This window comes from Clupea harengus, chromosome 26 (assembly GCF_900700415.2).
Source record: "Clupea harengus chromosome 26, Ch_v2.0.2, whole genome shotgun sequence".
NCBI lineage: Eukaryota > Metazoa > Chordata > Actinopteri > Clupeiformes > Clupeidae > Clupea > Clupea harengus.
Window position 1 is genome coordinate 3,571,960 of NC_045177.1, and position 16,943 is coordinate 3,588,902.

The following is a 16,943-nucleotide window of genomic DNA, read 5'->3' on the forward strand; positions in this document are numbered from 1 at the left end:
TACATCCTCCGGTCGGATCGAACAGCAGAGGACTCCGGTAAGACCAGAGGTGGTGGACTATGCATCTATGTAAACAAAGCTTGGTTTACGGACACTGCTATCATCGAGGGTCACTGCTCTGCTAACCTTGAGTATCTCATGGTTAAGTGTAGACCGTTCTATTTGCCCAGAGAGTTTCAAATTCATACTACTGAAACGCTCTTACATTCACTATTGAAACGCTTTCACGGTCACTTCTGAAATTATTTGTATGAATACATGTGAAATGCTTGCACATCCTCATGTTAGAGCATACATACAAATAACTGAAAAACGTATACATACACATTTGAAACATTTATACAAATATACAGTACCAGTCAAAAGTTTGGACACACTTTCTCATTTTTTGAGAAGATTTTTCTTTGATTTTATTATTTTCTACATGGTAGATAAAACTTTTTTGTTTAGTACATCATTCCATATGTGTTCTTTCGTAGTTGAAATGTCTTCAGTATAAATCTACAATGTAGAAAATAATAAAAGTAAAGAAAACACTTCTCAAAAAAATGAAAGGTGTGTCCAAACTTTTGACTGGTACTGTATGTAAAACACTTGCACATGTATCTAAACTTTTTATATCTTTGTAATCATATGCAAGAGATTCAGTTATGAATGTATAAGTGTTCAACAATATATATATACAACCTTTTCATATGTGCATGCATGAGTGTTTCAGATAGATACGTATAAATGGTTAACTTGTATGCATGTAAGCATTTCATATGTATGTGTATATGACACAGAAGTATGCATGCCTGTGTGCTTCTCATATGTATGTGTTAGTGTTTCAGACGAGTATGTATAATGTTTTATAGATGAGCGTGCATAGGTTTACAGAGTATGCATGTATGTGTGAGTGTCTCAGTAGTGAGTGTGAGTCCTAAAAGGCCCCTCATACATGCATGCGTGCGTTTCAGTCTTACAGTCATAAAAACACTTTCTGGCTTTCAAATGTAACAGACTGTAGATAGGTTTCCACGATTGAGGTATCCCATAGTATATCTATTCTCTCCATGAGTCTCACATTTTGCTAAGTAAAACACAAGTAAAACCATTCGCTAACCATTCAGTGTTTAGTAAATCTAAACGAAACATTGTAATTAATTAGATCTGAAATCTACTTTTCAGCAACTTACTTGTAGAAGAATCGTCATCACCACATTCTCTTAAATCTGGTTCCTCTTTAATTTCCATCAGAGAAGAATTTTCTTCTTTGCAGGTCAAGGTTGGTGATGTGTGTGTCTCAGTCTTACAGTCATGTTCCAGTTCAGGCTTTTCTTCCACTGTCTGAATTTCAAACAAATACTCTTGAAGGAAATTATCAGATTCTTCTTCCTCTTTAATTTCCATCAGTGAATCATTTTCTTCTTTGCAGGTCAAGGTTGGTGATGTGTGCGTCTCAGTCTTACAGTCATGTTCCAGTTCAAGTTTTTCTTCCACTGTCTGAATTTCAAACAAATACTCAGATGGGAAATAATCAAATTCTTCTTCTTTTATATTCTTCACTGACATGAGTAGTTGTGATGGTTCAGTAGATCCTGACATTGTAGACCTCAGCTGTCTTTTGCAATGGAAACCCAGCAGGACATTTCTGCAATGCAGGTAAAATATTAGCAACATGCCCAAACACCACAAAGACACAAACAGACAGAAAGACACAAAAAAAACACCAACAAAACAGCCTAACATCTGACAAAAGATAACCAGGGACAAATGGATGGTCTGTACAATATCACACAAATCAGACAAAAGTTTTTTAAAGTCAGAAAAAGAGAAACATTTTACAAAAGCATATTTGAACAAATCTGTACAGGCTTAATGTAGTCTTCATCCTACCCAAATCAGACATCTTTACTCAGTGCTAGCCATTTTGGTGCCCTAAGCATAACTCCTTTATAAAGAGCAGATCAATAACTTTGCAGCTAAAGTTGTGATTCCTGGTTGCTATGGTTATCTAGCTAAGGCTATGGTTAGCTAGCTAAGGAAACTTTTAATAACAAACGATTTAAATGGAAGATTTCAGCGTAACCTTTTTTGAGCAATTAAATATATCTCTTGTTCTGCCTGTTTTGTGATATACATGCCTAAACGATGCCTAATATTTCTATATGAAATAATATCGGCATTATAATTATTATAACTGATGATTTTTCAGTTGCCTATTTTTTGGTGCACCCACAGGAGTTGGTGCCCTACGCACAGCGCGTAGTGCGCGTTATGGGAGCGGCCGCACTGTCTGTACTGGCTTAATTTAATCACCATCCTACCTAAATCAGACATCTGTACATGCTTAAAGTAATCACCATCCTACCCAAATCAGACATCTGTACTGGCTTAATATAATCACCATCCTACCTAAATCAGACATCTGTAAGGGCTTAACGTAATCACCATCCTAGCCAAATCAGACATCTGTAGAGAATGATTTCAGGTTCAGATTTTGTAATGTTTTTCATCAAAAGCTGCCCTTTCTCTCAAATAGCCCCTGCTTGCTTGCAAAATCGCTCTGTTCCTGCTCAAAACAGTTTGTCTGCACTCAAATACTCTGTTGCTTGCAGAAATGTCCGGTGTTTCAGTTCTTGTCCTCGCCCTCGGGCCGCTTCAGCTCACAGACTTCTGCTCGCTCTCGCTCTCTCTCTGATTGTTATGAAATAATCGTAGCAAAATTCACCAACCAATACAAAATCATAACGTGAAATGAACTAAAATGCTCTCAGATTGCAAGACCACGCTCTATATTAAAGGATAACAACTTCATACATCGACAAGTTAATCAGCTATTGTTAGGCGCATATTTACATTTAGTCATTTAGCAGACGCTTTTGTTCAAAGCGACGTACAGGGGAGAAGCATATGAGCCCCAATCGCAAACTTTACACACACCAGATATGCCCGAGTTATGGTATACATACATTTGGCATCACAAGGCTACTCGGCTTACCTAGAAAACGGGAGCTCCACAGAAACTTATGTTAGGCGTCGGTCAGTCGGGGTCATATCCTCATAATGCTCACTGTGGGACCTCGTTTGCAGCCGTGTTCGGTTCCTTTTAGACGGGCAACAGCTAAATTAAAATTGTAAAGAACTATTATCCAGCCTAGAACGCATTAATAGGAACCCTTTCTTCTCTAACCACCGTAAACATCTATGCCTCTTTTCCCCGTGTTCACAACACGTTGTCTGTGATGAAAGTTCCTTGGAGCTGGCGACAATAAGCGACATTAAAACCGACAAAGAGTGTCAAAATAAAAGTCAGTTTAAAATGTTGGTTCTGCTAACGTTTATACGTTTTGCACAACATATGCCCATTGTACTGCTAGCTAGCAAAGATAAATACAGTCAGGGCCGTTGTGGGGCCACTTTTCAGCCCGGGAATTTCAGGCCCAAGATCGGCCCACCTTTTCCATGGTAGAGGAAATTGGATAAACGAAACAACAGTTCAGCTCTTACTATCCTGTAGTTTTTTTTAAATTAATACCATGGTTCAACAAATAATGTAAAGGTTAAATAATAATCCATTTAAGATGAGAAGTTAACAAAATATGTTCCACTATTCCACAAGGATAGGTTGATAAATTAACAAAAGCAGAAATAAATAAATAAAGCATTTGAAACGTATCCCACTCTTCAACAAAGAGGCATGTTGAACTAATGTTTACAGTTCAACTCACAGCACAATATACAGTTACATTGCGAATAGCACCAACAGCATCTACAGCATCAGTAGCCGCCTAAGCAGTGCACTGGTTTTAGCCACTTTATCTATAACTGTGTCCTTGCTTATAGACATGAGGATTTCCTTCTCAGTGCACATTAACATGAACGCCTCCAAGTTGTCCTGACTCAATGAGCTTCATAGCCTATTCTTCACAAATTTTAAGGTTGAGAAGCTTCTCTCACATGCAACCTGTGTGATGGACAAAGTCAACAGAAACTTATATGCTAACCCAATGACATGATAAGCATCTGTGAGGAGGTTGTACTGTGAGAGTATTAAATGGACACAAATGGCACAGTTTTTGCAGGAGGAACAGGTCCTGCTTTCACGCTCCATCTCTGGTTCTTCCATATATGGTAATCCGCCACTATCCTCCTGACCTTCCTGTGCCACCTCACTACATGCCCTGACAGTATAACCTTCAAGAGAGGACTTTTTCAGTCTCTCCCACTGGTATGCAAGGCTAGACAGCTCAGTTTGTAATTTGCTAACAGTAGCTCGGTCATCAAACGTAAGCAGACATTTGCTGATTTCCTGGAGTGCCGAGTTAGGAAGCCCATTTATCTTTATTTCAGGAAAGTTTTTAGGTTCAAGACAAGCGAAATCTGAGGCAAGTTTTGCATTTGCTGAAAACCTCCTATCCATGCCACAGTGTCCAGAATAACATTATGGCCACCCACCTCAATGGCAGCATCAGATGAGGCTACTGGTTCATCATCTAAAATCTCCCCTGGCATTCTTTTCTTTTTTCAGACACGCTTCTCTGGAAGTGTAGTCTGCACAACTAGCTCATAGTTGTCCATATCTTCCAGCTTTTCATTGGCCCAACTCACAAACTTATCAGCTGCCACTTTCACTCCCTCAAAGTCCCTCACATATTTTTAGACATTTTACTGCATACACAGATAAAGTTTGAGTTTTGTTATCAATATTTGCATAATATTTGCAAAGTCTATGGATCGCCATATATTGGGTGATATAAAAATGCTAATATTTTAATTCAATTTAATATTTTGCTTGCGAAGGTTGACAACGCTACAACGATATTAACCAACGCTACAACGTTAGCCAAATAGTTACGTTGCTAATCATTAGGCCTATGTCTCTCTTTACCAGTTGCCACTTGTGTTTGTCCTCTTGAAAATAAATCGGTAAGCTTGGCACATTTGGCAGCATCCTCCTCCAATGCCTCTCTTTTTTTCAACCTGGCTTTTTAAGCCCCTCCTGGCCTCTTCCTCCCATCCATTCACCCTGGCGCGTATCGTTGCGGTAGGGCCGGCCCAGCTATCTGTAGCCTATCTGAGAAAACTTTTTAGAAAAGGTGGGCTATGGACCCAACCAACTCTATTTGGGAGGAGAGAACTTCCTCGCATGGTACAACCCATGCAGAGGCTGCGGTGTGCTTTGGCCACTAACCCATCCACATTACATTACAAGCCTTTGACCACTAACCCATCCACATTACATTACAAGCCTTTGGAACTGACCACTAACCCATCCACATTACATTACAAGCCTTTGACCACTAACCCATCCACACTACATTACAAGCCTTTGGGGGGTTATACCCCTGGCAGGTACTACCAAGCCAGGCAGTTTTCAGGTTAGAGGCCAGTCTAAAAGCAGCAATGCCATCACCCATTGGCAGTAGGATGATTGGATGAAGATTGGGCCGATGTATTTGTTATACATATGAATGGTGTTTCTGTCTATGCGAATTATGACGTATTCAATAAGTGTGGAGCTCATGTGCATATTCAAATTCATTTCAAAAGAAACTTGTAATACAAAAAAAGTGACTTTTCATGTATACATTTACTATGTAAAGTTTTATTGTGGTAGGAGTAAAGGAAAAATGTAAGCCTATTTGGGTGTATTTTGGGCATATTCGATTAGTGTATAGCTCATTTGCATATTAAAATTAATTTTCAAAGAAACTTGTAATACAAACATTTTTACTTTTCATGGGTAGCTTCATTGTGTAAAGTTTCATTTTGATAGGAGTAAAGGAAAAAAATAGCCCCATTGGGGTGTAATGTTGCCTGGCCTTATTGGCACACATCTCGGATTGATGAGAATTTAACATATTTCCTCAACTAGGATTTCTTAGGACTTTTAGTATGTTGTTCTGGACACCTCAGAGAAATGATCTAAGCTGCAAAAAATGGTTTGTCACCAATACACACAAGAGTGAGGGTTGTCACATATCATCATCATTGTTTATTCAGGGAGAAATTGAATGAGCACAGGGCTCTTTTGCAGCAATGCCCTGATTGAGGCTACATAGTACAGAAGAACAATAAATAAACAAACCATAACAAAACAAAACAGACAAAATAAATTAAAAAAAAACACATTAAACAACTCAGAAATTAAGTATAAAAAATAAATAAATAAAATAACATAAAGTAAAAAAAATATGCTATATTGCATCAGCAAATATTGTGATTCCATTAAATTAAATTACATTTTATTTATATAGCAACTGAAATTGTCTTGAGTCTCAGAAGGAACGAGGAATATACATGAAATACACAATATAAATAGAAGATACGACACAGTGTCTTCATAAGACTACTATTATAAGGATATAAAGAGCAATGAAGCAGAAAACTACGTTAAACTTCATCAAAGCAGAGAAGAATCTTGCAAATAACCGAGAACGAAATGAACACTAACCCATCCACATTACATTACAAGCCTTTGGCCACTAACCCATCCACATTACATTACAAACCTTTGGAACTGACCGCTAACCCATCCACATTACATTACAAGCCTTTGACCACTTACCCATCCACATTACATTACAAGCCTCTGACCACTAACCCATCCACATTACATTACAAGCCTTTGGCCACTAACCCATCCACATTACATTACAAGCCTTTGGAACTGACCGCTAACCCATCCACATTACATTACAAGCCTTTGACCACTTACCCATCCACATTACATTACAAGCCTTTGACCACTAACCCATCCACATTACATTACAAGCCTTTGGAACTGGCCACTAACCCATCCACATTATATTACAAGCCTTTGGGCAACTAACCCATCCACATTACATTACAAGCCTTTGACCACTAACCCATCCTCATTACATTACAAGCGGTGGTGTGTACGTATGTCTCTGTGTGTGTGGCATTGACCCATCTTCCATACTAAAAGGACATACATACGTTCAGGAGTGGGAATAGAGACGGATATGTAGAGTCAAAATACAGGTTTAGGAAGGAGGTGAGAGATGCGAAACGTGTGTATTCTAAGAAACTTGAACACCAGTTCTCAGCCAACGACTCTGGCTCTGTCTGGAAAGGGCTTAGGCTGATTACCAATTGTAAGCCTAGAGCCCCCCACTCCACTAACGACTCACGCCTGGCCAACAACTTGATTGAGTTCTACTGTCGCTTTGATGGACAATGGAACAGTCCTGACACCATCCCCCATGACACCTCCCTCCAGCCCCAGCCCCAGCCCATCAACTGCACCGCCCCCACCACAGCAGAGGCCTGCGCCTCACAACTGCCCACCTCAGAGCCCCCTCCCTCCTCCCCCTCCACAGTGACGACTCTCTCCATCCTTGAGAGAGACGTCAACAGACTTTTTAAGAGACAGAACCCCCGCAAATCAGCCGGGCCAGACTCTGTCTCTCCATCAATCCTGAAGCACTGTGCTGATCAGCTGTCTCCGGTGTTCACAGACATTTTTAACACCTCCCTGGAGACATGCCACGTACCAGCCTGCTTCAAGACCTCCACCATCATCCCCGTCCCCAAAAAAGGGGGGATGAGTCCGCTTACAGGTGGGAGATTGATCATCTGGTGACCTGGTGTGGGCAGAAAAACCTGGAGCTAAATGCTCTGAAGACAGAGGAGATGGTCGTAGACTTTAGAAGGAACCCAGCCCCACCCACCCCCGTCACCCTGAGTGACTCCCCAGTCGACACTGCGGAGTCCTTCCGCTTCCTGGGCACCATCATCTCCCAGGACCTCAAGTGGGAGCTGAACATCAGCTCCCTCACCAAAAGAGCTCAACAGAGGATATACTTTCTGTGGCAGCTGAAGAAGTTCAAACTGCCAAAGACAATGATGGTGCACTTCTACACCTGCATCATTGAGTCCATCCTCTCCTCCTGCATCACTATCTGGTACGCTGCTGCCACTGCCAATGACAAAGGCAGACTGCAGTGTATCATCCGTTCTGCCGAGAAGGTGATTGGCTGCAATCTGCCATCTCTACAGGACCTGTTCGCCTCTAGGACCCTGAGGCGGGCAGGTAAGATTGTGGCCGATCCCTCCCACCCTCCCATCCATCAGGACCAAAACCTCACGCCACAAAACCAGCTTCTTCCCGGCTGCCGTTGGCCTTGTTAACAAGGCCCGGGACCCCCACCTGACGTGGACACTTATCCCACACCTCAAGCCTTTGTTATGTTGACACTTATCCCGCCCCCACACCTCAAGCCTGTGTTATGTTAACACACACAACATTGCACACTGCACATTGCACATCCACTTTTGCACTCCTGCCCTGCTTTTTGTATTGTAGTACTTATTGTGTTTGTGTAGTACTTATTGTGTTTGTATGTTTTATGTTCACTGTATGCACCTATACACCAGAACAAATTCCAGGTAGGTGTAAACCTACTTGGCAATAAATACTATTCTGATTCTGATTCTGCAGCGCCCACCCCTAGTGGAGACGTACCTGTAATGTTATTGCATCGCCCCTAGTGGAGACGTGCCTGTATTACAGCGCCCTCTAGTGGAGACGTGTCTGTATTGTTATTGCATCGCCCCTAGTGGAGCCTGTGATGTCACCATCATCACATCAGTGATATTAAAAGGCCCGTTTTCTGCTCTTTCTCAATGCAAACTCATCAATGAGCTCTTCAAAGTACAGTTGGCGCAGTATTTCATGCTCTATTGATGTCCTCAGTCTATGCTTAATAATTCCTAATTTTGGAGAATGATCTCTCCCCACTGGCATTACCAACGGGCAATGTAAGGTAAATCCTCAGCGCTATGTCCACATTAGGGAAAACACATTGGAGATGCCTCTCCCGTATTAATGAAATTAGGTTTCTCTGTGTTGCTGGGTCAGTGAGAGCAACTCACAAACTGCGCTATTTTGTCGGGAAAGTAATCCGCAATCTGACACTTTGTTCACGTATTTCACTGAGGGAGAGTTTTTCAAGTCGAGTAAGAAATCCAAAGTATTTACAGGTTTCTTTATAGACTGCATGCCTCTGTTGTAATGCATTTATAAGTTTGTCTATTATCACAAAGAATGTCTCCACACAGAATTTGTCCTTGCCCTCATTGACAGGGTCAGGTTCGTTGGAGTCATTGGCTCGGGTGGTGCCCTTAACAGGTCGAGTCGTTCTGTACTCTTGCGATAATGACAGTGATCTGGCTTTGGATTCAGATTTCTGACTGGCATCTCCGGCTATCTGCGTTAAAGTACCGTGAATATTTCTGAAATTTAAACGAAGAGCTTTTGTAGCCCGTGCATGTGCCGACCATCACGTGGATGAAACTCCCTTCACTGTCTCAATGCGTTTATTCTCGTTAGACTCAAGCCCATTCATTAATATTTCCTAGCGGCCAGGCGAGGGTGAGAAGTTGAAAATGGATTGAATTAGCTTAAGAAAATAAGTGGCGTCAAACCACACTACACACACCAACAAGGTTCAGGGAGTGGGCCGCACATAGAATCCAATCAACAAGGGGGCTTCTTTCCTGAATACGAGCCCTCAATCCCTTGTAAGCACCAGACATATTAGACGCATTGTCAAAGCACTGTCCCCTGCAATTTTTTATGTCGACATGCATGTGCTGTAGCACATTCGTAACTGAGTCAAAAAGGGACTCGCCTGTATGGCTAAATATCAGCAGAAATTAAACTTTGTCCTCCTGAGAAACATAATGTACCACAAGCGTTAGCTGGTCTATGTGACTTAAATCGGGTGTTGAGTCAACAATCAAAGAAAAGTACTTGGCTTTCTGCAGCTGAAGAATTATTTCTGCTTGAACCCGCTGACCCATTAGACTTATGAATTCTTCATAGATAGTGGAAGACAGATATGAGGTTGTCCCTCAGCCTTTATTCCCATATTGTTTTAAATGTTCATCAAGAAAAGGGTCGAACTTGCTCAGTAATTCCGAGATTCCCAAATAATTGCCATTGTGGACAGAGCCTAATATTTCATTGTCTCCACGGAATGCAAGGCCACGTTCTGACAAAAACATTATTACTAGTGCTGTCAAACGATTAAAATATTTAATCGCGATTAATCGAATTTATGTCATAGTTAACTCAAAATTAATCGCGATTAATCGCACATTTTTATCTATTCTAAATGTCCCTTAGTTTATTTATTTTTTCCATCATTTTATTTTTATTTGAATGCCCTTATCAACATGGAAAAGTGGATTGGCTTGCTTTATGCAAATGTTTTATTTTATTTAAAACCAATATTGCCAAACAGGGCGGTACAAAATAAAATTATAAAGTGCACATTTCAGGTAAACAAGGACTCAGCCTATAGTGCAGTTAAACCATGGCTTAATATTTTCTTTTTTTCAAGTTGGCTGGGAACATAGCAGTCAGGCATCTTATTTCAGAAACATTGAACCGTAACAGTTAGGTTACCAATAAAAGGTAAGCCTACTACTTCTTTACTGTCAGCCAGCTGCCTGTTGACATTTTCAGACAACAGTGAAGCTCGCTTCTTTTGCACAACACAACTTTTAAAAGTAAACTTTCCATTCAGAAGCTTTTTATCATCCATTTTGCCGTATCGCGCTCACCATTCACTCAAACCATAACGTTCGCCTACTACACAGTTTGCGAGGCCAAAAAGAATGTTTATCTAAAAAAAAAAAAAAAAAAAAAAAATTATAATTAAAAAAAAAAATCGCGTTAATCTCGCGATAAAAAAATTAACGGCGTTAAAATGGGTTTGCGTTAACGCCGTTAATAACGCGTTAAACTGACAGCACTAATTATTACTGCCACAATTCTCCTCAGTACTTCTCGCCAGTAACTAGCCTCATCTCTGAATTGATCCAGCAGCTCCGCATCTATCCCACGCACACACACACACACACACACACACACACACACACACACACACACCGGCTCTCTCCATTAGTATTTACTATAAATTTAGTTTTATGTATATTCCTTCTGTAAAGAGACTCGAGACAATTTCAGTTGCTATATAAATAAAATTGAATTGAATTTAATGAAATTACAATATTTGCAGATGCAATATAGCATCGACTGTATTTATATTTCCTAGCTAGCAGTACAAAGGGCATATGTTGTGCAAAACGTAGTTAAACGTTAGCAAAACCAAAATATTAAACTGACTTTTATTTTGACACTCTTCACCGGTTTTAATGTCGCTTATTGTCGCCAGCTCCAAGGAACTTGCATCACAGACAACGTGTTGTAAACACGGGAACAAGATGCAGAGATGTTTACGGTGGTTAGAGTAGAAAGGGTTCCTATTAATGCATTCTAGGCTGGATGATAGTTCTTTAATATCCTAATGAAGCTGTTGTCCGTCTAAAAGAAACCGAAGACGGCTGCAGAAGATGTCCGACAGTGAGCATTATGAGGCTATGACCCCGACTGACCGACGCCTAGCATAAGTTTCTGTGGAGCTCCCGTTTTCTAGGTAAGTCGAGTAGCCTTGTGATGCCAAATGGATGCCATTACTCGGGCAAATCTGGTGTGTGTAAAGTTTGCTATAGGGGCTCATATGCGCCTAACGATAGCTGATTAACTCACGTAAATAAACTTGTCGATGTATGACGTTTTTATCCCTTAATATAGAGCGTGGTCTTTAAATCTGGGAGATCATTTTCGTTAATTTAACGTTGTTATTTTATATTGGTTGGTGAGGGTAATTTCATAACAATCAGAGAGAGAGAGAAAGAGAGAGAGAGAGAGAGATAAAGCCAGAAAGCGAGAGCGAGCAGAAGTCTTTGAGCAGGAGGAGCCCGAGTACGAGGACAAGAACTTAAACTGAAACACTCCAAGCAACAGTGTATTTGAGTGCAGACAACCTGTTTTGAGCAGGAACAGAGCGATTTTGCAAGGAATCAGGGGCTATTTGAAAGAAAGGGCAGCTTTTGATGAAAAACATTACAAAATCTGAACCTGAAATGATCCTGTAAAGATGTGTGTTTTGGGTAGGATGGTGAACACTTTAAGCCCGTACAGATGTATGATTTAGGTAGGATGGTGATTACATTAAGCCCATACAGATGTCTGATTTGGTTAGGATGATGACTTCATTAAGCCCGTACAGATTTGTTCAAATATGCTTTTGTAAAATGTATCTCTTTTTCTGACTTTAAAAAAACTTTTGTCTGATTTGTGTGATATTGTACAGACCTTGTCCCCGGTTATCTTTTGTCTGATGTTACGGTGTTTTGTTTCTGTCTGTTTGTGTCTTTGTGGTGTTTGGGTATATTGCTAATATTTTACTTTCTATGCAGAACTGTCCTGCTGGCTTTCCATTGCAAAAGACAGCTGAGGTCTACAATGTCAGGATCTACTGAACCATCACAACTACTCATGTCAGTGAAGAATATAAAAGAAGAAGAATTTGATTATTTCCCATCGGAGTATCTGTTTGAAATTCAGACAGTGGAAGAAAAGCTGGAAAATGACTGTAAGACTGAGACGCACACATCACCAACCTTGACCTGCAAAGAAGAAAATGATTCACTGATAGAAATTAAAGAGGAAGAAGAATCTGATAATTTCCTTCAAGAGTATTTGTTTGAAATTCAGACAGTGGAAGAAAAGCCTGAACTGGAACATGACTGTAAGACTGAGATGCACACATCACCAACCTTGACTTGCAAAGAAGAAAATTCTTCTCTGATGGAAATGAAAAAGGAACCAGATTTAAGAAAATGTGCTGATGATGATTCTTCTACAAGTAAGTTGCTGAAAAGTAGGTTAAGTAGAATTCAGATCTAATTAATTCCAATGTTTCGTTTACATTTACTTAACACTGAATGGTTAGTGAATGGTTTTACCTGTGCTTTACTTAGCAAAATGTGAGTCTCATGCAGTGGCGGCGCCAGACATTTTTTTTCTGTAGGTGCTATGGGGGGGCTCAGCGTTTTACTGAGGGTGCTATGAAATGAGGGTGATAGCCTATGTGTCACATGGTTCTCTACTACAACACCTCCCCACCATATCGTCGATCATATGTTTACATGTTTGCTCTCTGAAGCGTCTTTGGTGTCCATGAAAAGCGCCAAACAAACCGATTGTATTATTGTTATCATTATCTAGGCTTCTTCCGACAGACACGCACATCTGCGAAGGTCACTGACAAAAGGCATACAGCATTTTATAGAGTCCGCAATCCCAAATACTTAATTTACTTTAAAACACTTGTGGTAGTGAGGGTTAAAGTTGGGCGCCAGGTGACCACTACCATGTCAGACAGAGTGAAATTAATCTTGGAACAGCAGATAGAATGAACTAAAACAGTCAAAGAGTCAGAAATGCGTTAAAAAGGTATATATATATTATTTCAGTTCACAATCATCAATAATCACATATGGTATGTATACCTAGCACACAGACAGACTGCTTGCCCTAGGCTAAAGAGTCTATGATTTTTTTAAGGCGGCTCCAAAAAAATCCAAAAAAGAGGAAAAAGGAAAAAAGTTAAAATCTTCGGCAAAAAAGGGCATCTCCGCTGCTAATCAACCAAAACGAGTCTTCAACAACACAGGGCAATCAATGCATGCAATCAGACAGCTTTCATTAATGTTACACAGCTAACAATACCTTAGTTACATTGTACTCCAACGATGCAAACTGTTCCAACCAGCTTTTACAAAAACTCTTTTGTTGGACTCCAAACATGCAAGATGAATATTTCTGGAGTTTTGGTCTTCTCGGACCACCCTGACAGTTCATGCTAATGTCACTGATGCTGCTAGCACCATGGTTAGCACCATCAGTAGTGGTGGAGGGTTGACCTCCTTGACCACAATGTTCCTCTCCTTAAAAATCCACACCAGATTCCCCTGGCATTTCTTCTTCTTCTACGTCACTCTCGTGTCTTAATCGTTCTTCCAAACGTGGACATTTAGGTAGCAAAAACCGATGCATTGTTGATGTTAACTTGAAACTACCACGCACTAGCTCGCTTTCTCCTTCAACTGCCTGGTACTCGTGCAACGTGAAAATTGGGTCAAAGGTAATGACAGAATGATTGCTCTGTGTCTAAAACAATCTGTTAATTTCAATCTGTTATTATTTTCTTTTGTGAGTTAAATATTATTATCACACAATAAATAACGCAGAATGAAACTATAAAAAACAATAATAAATAAACCATTATTTTCTTGGGGGTGCTATGGGGGTGCTATGGCTAATCCAGGGGGAGCTATAGCACCCCCTAGCCCCCCCCTGGCGCCGCCCCTCGTCTCATGGAGAGAATAGATATACTATGGGGATACCTCAATCATGGAAACCTATCTACAGTCTGTTACATTTGAAAGCCAGAAAGTGTTTCATGACTGTAAGACTAAAAGGCACGCATGCATGTATGAGGGGCCATTAGGACTTAACTATTGAGACACTCTGACACATACTACTAATGAAACACTCTTACATTCACTATTGAAACACTCTCACACTCACTACTGAAACACTCACACATACATACATACTCTGTAAACCTATGCACGCTCATCTATAAAACATATACTCGTCTGAAACACACATACATATGAGAAACAAGCATACATAAATTTTTCTGTGTCATATACACATACATATGAAATGCTTACATGCATACAAGTTAAACATTTATACGTATCTATCTGAAACACTCATGCATGCACATATGAAAAGGTTGTATATATATATTGTTGAACACTTATACATTCATAACTGAATCTCTTGCATATGATTACAAAGATATAAAACGTTTAGATACATGTGCAAGTGTTTCACATATATTTGTATAAATGTTTCAAATGTGTATGTACGTTTTTCAGTTATATGTATGTATGCTCTAACATGAGGATGTGCAAGCATTTCACATGTATTCATACAAGTAATTTCAGAAGTGTAGGGCCAATGATTTTCCGTTTAAAAAAAATGAGTTTTCCGTTTCACATTTGGTGAATTCCGTTTTTTCCCGTTTCGGCTCATTTTGTTCATCTTGAGATAGATTGATAGCTTAAAATGAATAAATAATATGTGCCACAAGTGACCCAAACCTTCTAAGATTGTTGTTGGCCAGCCATCAACAGAACAGAAGCCTAAAAAAACATTATTTGCAGGCGATTGGGAAGATGAGCGAATTAATGTGTAGCGTGAACCGTTGATAGGGGGGCGTGGCCGGAGCGGAGTTCAACACAGACGTGACATTTTCTGAATGTTTATTTATTTATTTTTTTAATTAATGTTTGTTCATCCTTGCAATCGTTGTTGTGCTTATTTGAAATAAATACAGTCTTGCAGGACAAAATACAGGGGAATTTGGGCGATTTTGATGCACAAAATGGTGTTACCGTTTGAAAGTTGCAATTCCGTTTGAAAGGGTACATTCCGCGAATTCCGTCCGTTTTCCGTTATCGCGGAAAATCATTGGCCTTAGAAGTGACCGTGAGAGCGTTTCAATAGTGAATGTATGAGCGTTTCAGTATTTATGAAATTTCACTAGCATACAGAAGGTACTTCGGTAACACCGGAAGGCAGAAGCAAAGAGTGCAGGTTTTGAACAGCGACAAAGCGCCAATCTTAGCCAACGCCAACGGTCAACGGTATGGCAGTGTATCCCTACTGAGGAACTTGCTTCAGTGACCTACGCTGATTTACTCGATATCTAACTCTGTAGATACACCTTTGAATGCAGCAGTTAATTCTGAAATAAGGTATCTCTCTACGAACCCGGGTCTAGCAGCATGCGCACCTGCTCCAGACAACGGCATTTGGAACTATGAAAAGATACTTACAGCCCTGGATGAACTGTATGCCTGGGTGTCACCTGATCTGAAAGCGATATTGCGTGCCATCAGCAAAAGGCGGACCTCCCTGTTCATCCATTGCTTCTGATTAGGGAAGGTGGTGATTTGTTTGAGGTTGGTGACACTGTTGATGTTGGTGTTGATAAAGTCCAGTACAGAGGAGGCATAGGCGTTGATGTCGGTGTGGGAGTCCAGTGTGGCCTGCGTGGCAAACACACTCCAGTCTGTGTGTCCAAACCGGTGCTGTAGTGCAGAGTCTGCTCCCTCTGGCCACACTTCAACTGTCCTCACTGTGGGTTTCACACGTTTGATGAGTGGTGTGTATTTTGGGGGAAGAAACAAAGAGAGGTGGTCAGACTGTCCTAGGTAGGGGAGGGGGGCAGCTTTGTAAGCATCAGCCATGTTGGTATAGACATGGTCCAAAGTCTTGTCTCCTCTCGTGTGGCAGGAGACATGTTGGTGAAATTTGGGGAGTACAGTCTTCAGGTTGGAGTGATTAAAGTCACCCGCAACAATAAAGGCTTCCTCCGGATGTAAAGTTTGTTGCTTGCTAATGGCAGCATGCAGTTCTTTCATTGCCAGCTTAGCATTAGCATCTGGGGAGATATAAGCTGCAGTCACAGCTAGGGCTGTATATATTTGCGATTTAATCGCGATATCATAGAACGCGATTTTCTAACCGCAACGTTCGCGATTAAAAACGTGATCTAAAAAAAATAAAAAATAAATAATATATATATATTTTTTTTCTTAAGATGGTACATTTTGCACACAGTGTTTAAAAAGTGCATGCCTTGTGTTTATTCTTACAATGACTTTGTTTAAATTACTTAAATGCACAGTGCCAAAGCCACCGATTTGTTGTTCTTGATTCTGTAATGAGCAGTTAAATAAACAACAATTACAATCGGGCTCACTCCCAGCACAAGGCTGAAAATGAAGCCCTGATAAACACATCGCATAAGGTTTATATACACAGAAGTTTAGTGTTCAGCAGGGATAACCACGTGGTGGATCTCTGATGTCCAAGGCAAGGATGGAAGTTTTGCACAAGGTCGGAAGAAGCTTATCACCTCTTGTTACGACCCCCTGTGCCCCTGCGCACCCTGCCTGCAGTCCCTATACTGCCAATATGGAGGCAGCAGGCTGTGGAC